Source organism: Leguminivora glycinivorella, chromosome 2 (assembly GCF_023078275.1).
Source record: "Leguminivora glycinivorella isolate SPB_JAAS2020 chromosome 2, LegGlyc_1.1, whole genome shotgun sequence".
Lineage (NCBI taxonomy): Eukaryota > Metazoa > Arthropoda > Insecta > Lepidoptera > Tortricidae > Leguminivora > Leguminivora glycinivorella.
The window spans coordinates 6,560,135-6,573,998 of record NC_062972.1 but is presented as its reverse complement, the minus strand read 5'-3'; the positions used below and the strand labels follow the sequence as shown (position 1 = coordinate 6,573,998).

Below are 13,864 nucleotides of genomic sequence, written 5' to 3'. Positions count from 1 at the left end.
GCAGTTATAAATCTCTCCGCTTGGAGCGCATGTCTCGCTCAATGATCAGCGATGTGAGATGACATTAGATGTTCTTTTCTATAGGCTGATTTCGTCAGACTGAGCAAGTCAAGGTAATAGTGCGCTGGCTTCGTACGCAGATGTTCTCGGGTTCGATTCTGACAGCGATCTTTTTAGGGTTCCGTAGTCAACTAGGAACCCTTATAGTTTCGCCATGTGTGTCTGTCTGTCGTCCGTCCGTCCGTCCGTCCGTCCGTCCGTCCGTCCGTCCGTCCGTCCGTCCGTCCGTCCGTCCGCGTATAATCTCAGTAACCGTTAGCACTAGAAAGCTGAAATTTGGTACCAATATGTATATCAATCACGCCAACAAAGTGCAAAAATAAAAAAATGAAAAAAAAATGTTTTATTAGGGTAACCCCCCTACATGTAAAGAGGGGGCTGATATTTTTTTCATTCCAACCCCAACGTGTGATATATTGTTTGATAGGTATTTAAAAATGAATAAGGGTTTACTACGATCGTTTTAAAATAATATTAATATTTTCGGAAATAATCGCTCTTAAAGGAAAAAAAGTGCGTCCCCCCCCCCCCTCTAACTTTTGAACCATATGTTTAAAAAATATGAAAAAAATCACAAAAATAGAACTTTATAAAGACTTTCTAGGAAAATTGTTTTGAACTTGATAGGTTCAGTAGTTTTTGAGAAAAATACGGAAAACTACGGAACCCTACACTGAGCGTGGCCCGACACGGCCTCGGCCGGTTTTTACTTTTTGTTTTTTTTTATGCATTAATTTTCTTTTTTGTATTTTATTTGTGTTTATTTATTGTTTTATTCATAGAAATGTTAACTTAAGCCCTTTAAGATTCTTCGGTAATGTTGTAAGCCTTGCGAATGAAATTTCGAAAAGTTATAACAAAACAAAATATTTTTGGACATTAAAAAAATAAAATAATTCAAGAAAAAAAATAGTAGAAAAAAATAAAAAACCGGCCAAGAGCGTGTCGGGCCACGCTCAGTGTAGGGTTCCGTAGTTTTCCGTATTTTTCTCAAAAACTACTAAACCGATCAAGTGCAAAACTATTTTCTTAGAAAGTCTTTATAAAGTTCTACTTTTGTGATTTTTTTCATATTTTTTAAACATATGGTTCAAAAGTTAGAGGGGGGGGGACGCACTTTTTTTTCCTTTAAGAGCGATTATTTCCGAAAATATTAATATTATCAAAAAACGATCGTAGTAAACCCTTATTCATTTTTAAATACCTATCCAACAATATATCACACGTTGGGGTTGGCATGAAAAAAATATCAGCCCCCACTTTACATGTAGGGGGGGGGTACCCTAAGAAAACATTTTTTTCCATTTTTTATTTTTGCACTTTGTTGGCGTGATTGATATACATATTGGTACCAAATTTCAGATTTCTAGTACTAACGGTTACTGAGATTATCCGCGGACGGACGGACGGACGGACGGACAGACAGACAGACATGGCGAAACTATAAGGGTTCCTAGTTGACTACGGAACCCTAAAAAGGTCTCATCAGGATTTGAACCCGGGACCTCTTGTTCTGTAGGCGGGGTCACTACCGAGAAGGCAAAGAGATTGTCAAACTATCTTTTCTTTTATATGTGCACTTCTGATACTTAAGGCTGGGCGCACACGGAGGCGACAGTTGCACGGCGACATTTTTTGTCTCTGTCGTTACTACTTGCGTCCAAGACAGAGACAAAAAATGTCGCCGTGCAACTGTCGCCTCCGTGTGCGCCCAGCCTAAAGCTTTCGCTCCTTATATTTCTAATCTCCATAGTTACTTCAATCAAATCAAACTGACAAAATGCGTTTCGTTCCAATATATTTTCTAAGCTTCTTTTTAAAAAATGGCGTTTTTAAGTTTATTTTGATGTTATTGATTAAAAAACCTTTAATAATTTACCTTATAGATATTACTTCAAAGACTTATATTGACCGGGATATAGACCGTGATTACCTTTTTGATTTTTGTCGAGCTCCCGATATTTCGACGCAGTTGCATGCATCATGATCACGGAAAACATTGCATGCATCATGATCGGGGGTTTTCCGTGATCATGATGCATGCAACTGCGTCGAAATATCGGGAGCTCGACAAAAATCAAAACGGTAATCACGGTCTATATCCCGGTCAATATAAGTCTAATGAAAATAACCGTGAATCATTCAAAACTCTTATTACTTCAAAGTTACCTAAAAAGACTAAAATTTTTTTTTTACTTTATTAATGATTTACAACAAATGATTGACAAATTGATATCAAGAAACGAAACGCGTTATTTTTTTTAAGTCGCATCATGTCGCATCCATTGATAGAATAAGGTCGCATCAGTAGAAAAAGGCAAAAAAATTGAAAAATGTAGGCGCAAAGGGATAATAATTATCCCTTCGCGACAAGATTTGCTTGACCATCTATTTATCCGGAGTCCGAAAATCCGGATAATTCGCTGATTTTGCGATCCGTTTCTAAATCCGGATTTTAAAACCGAAATCCGGATTTTCGAATTTTTACTTTTACGTCGCAATTTCAACCGAAATAAAGGACACAAGTTATGTTTACTAGCAGAAACGTCTGCAATCGATGCCACTAAGCTTAGAATAAATTTAAAAGTGGAAAATGTGAGTTCAAGTCTCACCCAAGGCAGACATTTTCCACTTTTAAATTTATTCTAAGACAAGTGTTTATGTACGTGGAATCCAATGTATAAGCAACTGTAAATAAAAAAAAAACATCCGTTTACACGTCATCAGATGTCTTGAGAATGCAGGCAAATTTAAGTTTAAATAGTATACGAAAAATGTCCATAAATACAGGGTGTAATGTGATTCCTGGTATCTATAATACTTATGTAAACCACTTTGTATACCATGGTTTGCAATAAATGCTTATATTATTAGTAGACGAACCAAACATCCTATTTAGTGGAGTAAAAGTAAGGTACCCTGGACATAATTCAATAACTCGTCCTTTTTGATATTTTATTGGGTATTATTATTAAGCATCAAATAGTAATTATGTACATAGATAAAAAAAAAGACGATCGTATTCATATCTTATAAAAATCATGAGATAAAGTACATTATCCCACTTTTCGCTAACAGCAAAATAGTTAACCGAAAACTTTGTTAGATTAACTTTGTGGTGCACTCAGATGCGATCAGTTATTAGCGATATTACACAGAAAATAAATCTGATTGTGTACTTTTTTTTACCGTTTTCATTTAATGTGAATATCTAGGTAGGTAAAAATGGTGACCATGATATATATATCAATTTGCATTGTATTAAGTATATATAGACATTTAACACCGATCTTAAACATATATTTTTAACGCTTAAATAAACATGAATTTCTCAGTAGGTATAAATTGTAACTGAGATTTTTTTGCTTAAGACCAGGTTTTTGTGTACTATAATCATGATTTTATCAAAATTAATACTGTGAAGGTCGCGCTTAAGAAACTGTAAATGTCAGTAATTTAAAAGGGTGCAAAGTTGTCGTAGAGCGGCTGTCGCGGGGCGGGGGAGCGCGCGGGGCGCGGGCCTGGGAGAGCGCGCCGCGCACCGGCCGCGTCACCGCGGCGGATCGGTTAATAGGTTAGGGACGTAAGGTACCGGCCACACCAGAGCGTCGCGTGTCTCGGGGCGCGGACGGACGTCCGCGCCACGCCACCTGAGTGTAATTCAAAAATCGTCTCCTCAGTACATTTTGTATAGGAAGGACGTAAGACGCGCCCCAGGCGGCGTGGCGGCGGCGTGGCGCGCGCCGCGCCGCCTGGGACTTGGTGCCAATAGGACCATCTCGGGGTTATACCCGTTCGATTAAAAAAATAATTTGAAAATCGGTCCACGATTCTCGGAGATATCGAGTAACAAAAAAACCGGCCAAGAGCGTGTCGGTCCACGCTCAGTGTAGGGTTCCGTAGTTTATCGTATTTTTCTCAAAACAATTTTCCTAGAAAGTCTTTATAAAGTTCTACTTTTTTGATCTTTTTTCATATTTTTTTAAACATAAGGTTCAAAATATAGAGGGGGGGGGGACGCACTTTTTTTCCTTTAGGAGCGATTATTTCCGAAAATATTAATATGATCAAAAACCGGCCAAGAGCGTGTCGGGCCACGCTCAGTGTAGGGTTCCGTAGTTTTCAGTATTTTTCTCAAAAACTACTGAACCTATCAAGTTCAAAACAATTTTCCTAGAAAGTCTTTATAAAGTTCTACTTTTGTGATTTTTTTCATATTTTTTAAACATATGGTTCAAAAGTTAGAGGGGGGGACGCACTTTTTTTTTCTTTAGGAGCGATTATTTCCGAAAATATTAATATTATCAAAAAACGATCTTAGTAAACCCTTATTCATTTTTAAATACCTATCCAACAATATATCACATGTTGGGGTTAGAATGAAAAAAAATATCAGCCCCCACTTTACATGTAGGGTTATAGGTATTTAAAAAAAACCGGCCAAGAGCGTGACGGGCCACGCTCTTGGCCGGTTTTTTTAAATACCTATCCAACAATATATCATACGTTGGGGTTGGAATGATAAAAAAAAATCAGCCCCCACTTTACATGTAGGGGGGGTACCCTAATAAAACATTTTTTCCATTTTTTATTTTTGCACTTTGTTGGCGTGATTGATACATTGGTACCAAATTTCAGCTTTCTAGTGCTTACGGTTACTGAGATTATCCGCGGACGGACGGACAGACAGACAGACAGGGGGAAACTATAAGGATTCCTAGTTGACTACGGAACCCTAAAAAACATTTAGTCGAATTGAGAACCTCCTACTTTTTTTGAAGTCGGTTAAAAAAACAACCTTTATTGCCGGCCGGCAAACGGCTAACCGATTGAAACAGAAACATAAATGAAAAGAGAGGGCGAACGGCGACACCTGTGTGTCGGCGATTTCAAAGGTAAGCGCACGTGCACCCGATCTCGCTACCTACGCCCAGGTGCGGGCGCGGCTTTCGACCTTCGCGCCGTGCAATAGAATTTAATGTCGGCTGCTCGTGTGCGGTCTGTTTGTTTTATAGAGTGGCGGCATTTTCAACATCAAAGGGTGAGCCTATTTTGTGCAAAATTCTGTTATATCAATAACTTCTCACGTCACTAGATTATCGACTTTGAATGTCGAGTATATTTATAGTATCATCACTTTATTACAGTGTACGAATTTCGTATGTGTTAAAAATCATTGTTCTAGCTTCATAAACCAGGGAGGAAATAATGGAGAGCGTTTATATGTCTTGTTTTGCCTTAATTCAATATCATCACATATTTTTGTTGCTGATAAAATAATACATCCTATATATCAAGGCCTTGTAGCTCGGCGAAAGAATCGTGATCGCGGAGTGCGCCGGCACTGATTATAATTATTTTGTCCAGTTATTATAATAACCTATACAAAAAGTACCGATAGAATAGGTATTCTAATCTATATCTGCATAGAACTATTTAAAACAAACCACAAAAGTTCATAGTTGATCGTTATTGGTACAGTCAGCAACTCAGCTGTGAATACAGATAAAGTGCCAAATATATGTATACACATACCTTAATGTACCAAGTACCAACACTTGTACAGGAAATAAAATACTCTATACATATTTTTGGCACTTTGTCTTGCCAGCTGTGTTGTTGACTGTACACGATCTAAAAAGGAGCCGAACGGTTATTATAATTACGCGGCGACTTGCGTAGTCGGCGGCCGCGCGATACATAGTGCTGTCTCTGTTCAGGCCCCGTAGCCGAATGCCATTTCTCCGACGCGAAACGAAAACGAAACGCAGTCTGGCTCTGTCGCGCCAATACGCAAGAGCGATAGAGATAGATATCTACTAGCGTTTCGTTTCGTGAGCGTTTGTGCCATTCGGCTACGCACCCTGTTCTCACTACCACGAATTTGAAGAACAATATTGCTGTCTCTCTCAATCTTTAGGCGTCATTCATATATTACGTCATACTAAATGTGACAATCCATGTTAAAGGATTAAAAAAGCGTGGCATTGGGGGGTCCAAATAGTAGTCCATAAACCACGTCTTTGACCAACGTGAGTGATATCTCTGTCACTCTTTACGTCTTTACTAACAGAAATTTAAATAACAATAGTGCTATCTCTGTCACTCTTTACTAACAGAAATTTAAATAACAAAAATGCTATCTCTGTCACTCTTTATTACCAGGAACTTAAATTATTATAGTACTATCTCTATTCTCTGTCACTCTTTACTATCAGGAACTTAAATTGTTATAGTGCTATCTCTGTCACTCTTTACTACCAGGACCTTAAATTATTATAGTGCTATCTCTGTCACTCTTTACTGTGTGCGGAAGTGCACATACCACGAGTTTGACTAACATGAGTGCTATCTCTATCACTCTTTACTACCAGGAACTTTAATTATGATAGTGCTATCTCTGTCACTCTTTACTACCAGGAACATAAATTTTATTATTACAGTGCTATCTCTGTCACTCTTTACTACCAGGAACTTAAATGATTATAGTGCTATCTCTGTCACTCTTTACTGTGTACGGGAAGTGCACATACCACGAGTTTGACTAACATGAGTGCTATCTCTGTCACTCTTTACTACCAGGAACTTAAATGATTATAGTGCTATCTCTGTCACTCTTTACTTCTAGGAACTTAAATATTTTTTTCGGTTTCGGTTTTGGTCTTGGTTTCGGTGTCGGTTTTGGTGTAGGTTTCGGTGTCGGTTTCGGTTTCGATTTCGGTTTTCGTTTCCATTCCCGTTTCGGTTTCCGTTTTCGTTTTCAGTTTTGTTTTTGTTTAAACTAACAGAACTAAAACTAAAACCAAAACCAAACCAGAAACGGGAAACCGAACACGGGAAACCGGATATCGGATACCGTATATCGGATGCTGGTTACCGGTTACTGTCTACCGTTTACCGGATACCGGTTACCGTCTACCGGTTACCGGTCACCGTTTACCGGATACCGGTTAACGGTCATTGGTTACTGGTTACCGGTTACCGGTTACCGGACCGTCACCGAATACCGGTTACCGGACCCGTTACCGGTTACCGGTTACCGGGTTACCGGATACCGGTTACCGGATACCGGTTACCGGATACCGGTTACCGGATACCGGTTACCGGTTACCGGTTACCGGATACCGGTTACCGGATACCGGATACCGGTTACCGGATACCGGTTACCGGTTACCGGATACCGGATACCGGATACCGGTTACCGGTTACCGGTTACCGGATACCGGTTACCGGATACCGGTTACCGGATACCGGTTACCGGATACAGGATACCGGATACCGGTTACCGGTTACCGGTTACCGGTTACCGGTTACCGGTTACCGGGTACTAGATACCAGAAACCAGGTTTTGATTTCTGGTTTCTCATGTTACAACGTGTATAGATTAGTCGATACCAAGTCGGACACTTCCGATTAGGCGATTTCGGCTCGCATTGTTACGCAGCATTCGACTGTTGAGTTTCTCACACATGAGGCCCCCTAATCAAATTTGTACCACTCATATTATTGATTTGACTCTCGCAACACAAACACCTCATGCCCACACAAATACACACAAAATAAAATCATTCACAAACTTCAAATCATTCAAAAACTCAACAGTCACACGCGCTCCTCGCGGTCCTCTAAGAACTCCCTCGCGAGAGTCGACACTTCAAAATGAAGCGACATCGCATCGGCTCATCATCCACAAATCCGAAAAGATCCACCGATAAATTTGTACCGGAAAGACCTCACCGCGACAATGTCATATTACCCAAATTACTTCAAAAATCCTCTGAAAGTGAAACAGTTCATTAGGTTTACCGTAAGAGTGAGTGAGACAGACACGCACTGTGCTTCAAATTTGCCTCGCCAAAATACGTTACACACGACTCGAAAGAATACAGTCTTAAGCGCCGCAAGCTTTCATACATATTACGTTGTTGTGATCCAAGCATCTCGTCAAGCTCGATAGGTACTATTATTGAGCTAACGAATTGACCAGTTTAACGTGACCTATCGGACTAATTGATTTGTATGACTTTTGTCACTTGTAATAAGGGAGCTCTCTTATACTGGACGGTGAAATATTTGTTATCGAAGCGTTTTGAAAACGCGGCGCCCTTGATATGAAACACGTGTTGACGACTCGCCGCCCGTTCCCGCTACTACTATACTAGCTATACCTACTCTGTGCACGACCTTATTCTGCAGGTAATAACGTTCATATTAAAGCGCAAGTAAGAAAAATATCAATTAAGTAATGAATCTTACATATTTGTTGTTTAATTGATTTCGTATAGTACTAAGAATATATTAACGGCAAAATTTACCATCTTTCAATTTAGTTAGGTATTTTTCCTTTCCTAAAATTATCAATATTTAAGATTTTGAACAAGCGCCAAAAGTATTGGTATAAGTTTTAATAATTTATCAACACACGTAATATTATATTCATAATAAATTGCAGGATTACGGTTAACAATATTTTCTAGTGAAATACGCCTGAAAATGTGTAACTTACTAAACCTTCTTTATAAATGATAGTTCTGTATGAATTATTTATAAAAATTAGATGTTTTTATATGAAATGCAGGTGTCACAACATAATACAAGCACTTTTTCCGGATTACATTTAATACTTTAGTTATAAAATCAAAAAATATTCAAAGTTCGTTTTTTTTTTTTTTTAAATTGAATCAGAACCCTAATTTGATTAATAATTTGTATTTTAACTATCACTAATGATACTTTATACGACAGAAAAAGAAAATTACGGTTATCGAATTATGTCCAGGTCAAGCTATTTTTCCTGGTCTAATTGTTAATGAATTATATTAAGTAGAATTACAATCATAACCACATAACAACACTGTCATCAAAGTTGGTTATATGTTAGAACTGATGCACTTCAATACATACTATAATTATGCTGTCAAAGTCGATTAGGCTAAGTTTGAACTGCGACCTCAACAAAACTTGTTCAATGTTAATGTAGAAATTTGACTAAATTGGCATGTTTATAAGATAAATGAATAATACTAAATGGCTTGCTGCCTTCATATTCGGAAACACTATTACTGTCGTAAAACATATTTTATAATATGCTTTTCATCACACTCTCTCGAAAACGGTGTTATTACATTATGATACTTAATGAACTATTTTACCGCCCTGGGGCGGTAAAGTGAATACCAGGGTGGGACCTTCCACGACCTGTCAAAAATTACAAGATGGCGGACGAATGTTCAAAATGTCAGCGTAGATATTTCAATACAATAGTTTAAAATTTGGTTATTACTTCGCGAGTGTGATGAAAAACGTTGTGTATATCACGGGCGGCTGAAGGCTTCACTTTCCGCCCTCAATCTTAATACACAATGTACGATTATTCAATGCGTATTGTTAATTACGGCAATATAGATAGATTGTGCAAAAATGACGTCTCAATAGTAAAATAACGGCAAAATACGAGAAATTGTCACGTTAGAAACGACAGGCTAAATATACACGATGTGTTAGTGTTACTCGTTTAAGTCCTGATTTAGTTTAAAACTGAGTGAAAGTCGTAATTCAATTCCTCACGTTGGAAACGACAGGCTAAATATACACGATGTGTTAGTGTTACTCGTTTAAGTCCTGATTTAGTTTAAAACTGAGTGAAAGTCGTAATTCAATTCCGCGCTCTTAACCACTTAAATCAATATTTTCCTGGTTCTGTTGTAATGCTGTGCCTAAGAACGTAGAATTGACTCTACACTTGACGCGCTAATATTTTTATGATTTCGTTGTTTACTGGATGTATATAATCCTGAATGTAAAAAAAACTTTACCTCGTTAATAGAATGATTAACTGCCCACGTACGTAACTTATATAATCAGTAAAAACCGGCCAAGAGCGTGTCGGGCCACGCTCAGTGTAGGGTTTCGTAGTTTTCCGTATTTTTCTCAAAAACTACTGAACCTATCAAGTTCAAAATAATTTTCCTAGAAAGTCTTTATAAAGTTCTACTTTTGTGATTTTTGTCATATTTTTTAAACCATATGGTTCAAAAGTTAGAGGGGGGGGACGCACTTTTTTTTTCATTTAAGAGCGATTATTTCCGAAAATATTAATATTATCAAAAAACGATCTAAGTAAACCGTTATTCATTTTTAAATACCTATCCAACAATATATCACATGTTGGGGTTGGAATGAAAAAAAATATTAGCCCCACTTTACATGTAGGTTCCCTAATAAAACATTTTTTTCATTTTTTATTTACTGTTTACTTCTTAAACTCTTGAATTTTGCTTTATTTACGGTGGTAACTAAAAAACCCTAAAAATCCGGATTTAATCCGGAATCCGGATTTTTCCTACAAATAATCCGAAAATCCGGATTTCCCAACATATAAGCGGATTTGCAATCGCTATTCACTATGATATGAATTAGTCTGAGTAAAGGAAAAGTATAAGATAACTAACTATAGTTTTGTGAAAGGTCTGTCTCATTTCAAATTTAGACAGAGAGAATATAGTCATACTAGTTATGAAAAAAAGCTGCACTTTGAAATGGAAGCAAGCCGCTTTGCATGGTGATAGTAGACATCAAAGTAAACGATTTTTTCCGAGGATATCGAAATTTCATCCTTTAGGAAGCCGAGCGTAGCGAGGTGTTTTATGAAAATGAAAAAAATATATTTTTTTATTGTATCGTCCGATTTTGACAAAACGTATCTCAAATTCGAACAATGCAAGCAGAGACAAGTTACCAAGTTTGACAAGTTAAAATCGAGAACGAAACGCAGCGATGACGGATTGTCTCAGAGCGTAAACGGAATGTCGCTGTCAGTGTCAAATCGATCAGTTGTCAATTTATCAGATAAACTTACTTCCGTGAGATAAACAACTCACTGCGTGTGAGTTTTCGGTTCTGGAAAAAGGTCTCTTATGAGGACATTATCGTCAGTGTGGAAGATTGTCTGGTGAAGAACAATGTAGGCAAGGAAGAGTTAGAGGCTATACGCCAGGATGTCTCGTCTTTGTTACGGAGAGCGAATTCCCCAAGAACAAATTTACCTAGGGATGAATTTGTCGCTTTAAAAAAATTGGATGAGGATCCGGACATAACTGTTCTTCGAGCTGACAAGGGCAATGCGGCCGTTGTACTTAATATTTCAGATTACAACGAGAAGATAAGGAATCTTTTGGCGGATACATCAACATACAAACATCTAAAGAGGGACCCAACTACGAAGATCCTGAAAACCACGACACGACACGACAAAGACTGCATTGAAATTGTCAAAAAGAGGTTGAGAGAGCAGAACATGTCTGAGAACTACGCCAAGTTGGTGGAACATTGCCTCACATCGGGCTACTTGCTATGGAACGGTGAATTCTCGTCGCCGACATCTTCATGGAGGATTTCAAGGAGAGAGCGCTCTCATTGGCTGCCGTCCAGCTGAAGATATATAAAAGATACGTAGATGACACTTTTACTATACTTCCTAAAAGTAATGTTTCAACTTTCTTAGACCATTTAAATTCTATCCATAGTAAAATACAATTTACTATGGAGTTGGAAAAAGAGTGTTCTCTTCCCTTCTTGGATGTTCTCATTTTGAGGAATCCTGATAATAGCTTAGGTCGCACTGTGTATAGAAAACCTACTCATACTGATAGGTACTTAAATGGCAAATCCCACCACCATCCCAGTCAACTAGCTACTGTAGGCAAATCTTTGTTTCAGAGAGCCCAAAGGATATGTGACGACCAGCATTTGGCAGCGGAGCTTCGACATGCCAGGCAGGCGCTGTTGGCGAACGAGCTCAAGATACCGCGTGTCAAGCAGAAGGCCCGCTTGAAGATCCCTACAGTCAAGCGCCGGCCTGCTATTCTGCCTTTTGTTAGAGGGGTCATGGATAGGATCAGCCACATCTTGAAACGGGCTTCTATTAAAACTTATTTCAAGCCTATGAAGAAGATGTCCCAATTCCTGAGGCCTGTGAAATGTCAAACTCCTCTATAAAATGCGGGAGTGTAAAGACTAGACTGTGAGTGCGGCCTGTCATATGTGGGACAGACGAAATGAAGTATTTCCACACGGGTGAAGGAATACATAGCGGATGTCAAGCACCATCGACAAAGGTCTGCAGTCTCTGAACATGTCATGGATAAAGTCAATCATGCTATAAAGTTTGACAAGCCTCTGGTTCTTGCTAAGGAGAAGCGATATATACCCAGAAATATCCTAACTTTAATAGAGAAGATGGCTTTACTTTACCACCGGCTTGGGATCCAGTAGTACATCTGATAATGGAACTAGCATGACGAAGGCTGTGAGGCATTTGTGTTGTATGGTGTTGGACATTTGCAGTTTGTTCTTTGTCAATTTTGTGTAGATTAATTGGTTAATTATTTTTTAACATAGTAATGGTAATTTTCTGAATATTGTATAACTAGCTTTATTAATAGTCTTTAAACCTGCCTTAGAAATCTATATTATTTATGGTCATGGTTCGTTAATATTTCTTGTATGTGGGTAGCTTTTGCACATTGTAATTTTTCTTCAGTCACCCGTTGACCACGAACGCTGTAAAGAGTTCGAAACGTCGGGATGTATTCTAAATTCATTATACGCGATTTAATACGTTTCCATAGTTTTATTTTATATTTTCGTATCACACTGAATAACTGCAAATAACGGTAGAAATAATGTACAATAATGTCGAGAAGTAAGTTTTTAATATTAAAGACAAATAAATTCATGATTATAAACTAAAAACCGAATCGAAATCGGATCAGTAGTTTTTAAGATACAAGTTGCCAAATTTGGCTTATTTTGTTTATATACATTTTTTAATTTTTTTCTTTTTTTTGTGAGATTTTTTCTTCTATTTTTTTTAAGTTACATCATCGATTTAAACTTCCGGTAGTTTAGATCGATGCGTTACATCAATAAATCTCTTTCAACTGACATACTTTTTGTCAAAATCAGATGATCCAATTAAAAAAAAATATTTTGTTTTTTGTAACAGACCTCGCTACGCTCGGCTTTCTAAGGGATGAAATTTTTATATCCTTGGACTAATAATACTATGTTTGACTTACACTAGTACTAGCACCCTAAAATAAAGGATGCCTATCCACTCAATTGCTGGTTTGCAACCGTTACTATTAACGGTTGCAAACCATTTGCAACCCCAAATAGACGTCAGTGAAACGTCCATTTTTAACCGCCGCCCAAATCGCTCTTCTCTTTTCTCTCGGTTCTGTGACTAAAACGGTACATCCTGATAGTGACCCCAAAAAGACGACAGTAAAACGTCGTATTTGTGACCAAAAAGGTACGTCCTGGTAGTGACCCAAAATAGACGTTAGCGAAACGCCATGTTTCTAACCAAACAGGTACGTCCTGATAGTGACCCCAATTAGACGTTAGTGAAACGTCAACTTTGTGACTAAAATGGTACGTCCTGATAGTGACCGCAAATAGACGTCAGTAAAACGTCGTATTTATGACCAAAAAGGTACGTCCTGATAGTGACCCAAAGAGACGTCAGTAAAACGGCGTATTTGTGACCAAAAAGGTACATCCTGATAGTGACCCCAATGAGACGTCAGTAAAACGGCGTATTTGTGACCAAAAAGGTACGTCCTGATAGTGACCCCAATCACACGTCAGTAGAACGTCGTATTTGTGACCAAAAAGGCACGTCCTGATAGTGACCCCAAAGAGACGTCAGTAAAACGTCATATTTGTGACCAAAAAGGTACGTCCTGATAGTGACCCCAATTAGACGTCAGTAGAACGTCGTATTAGTGACCAAAAAGGT

General features: G+C 38.2%; 1 protein-coding gene and 1 pseudogene across 2 annotated transcripts in view; both read left to right on the top strand.

The window, feature by feature from the left end:
• The window catches only part of LOC125242375 (protein artichoke), a 165,611-nt gene that overhangs the window by 119,493 nt on the left and 32,254 nt on the right, over nt 1–13,864 (top strand). The window lies entirely within an intron of this gene.
• On the top strand, nt 10,916–13,463 carry LOC125235290 (annotated as a pseudogene).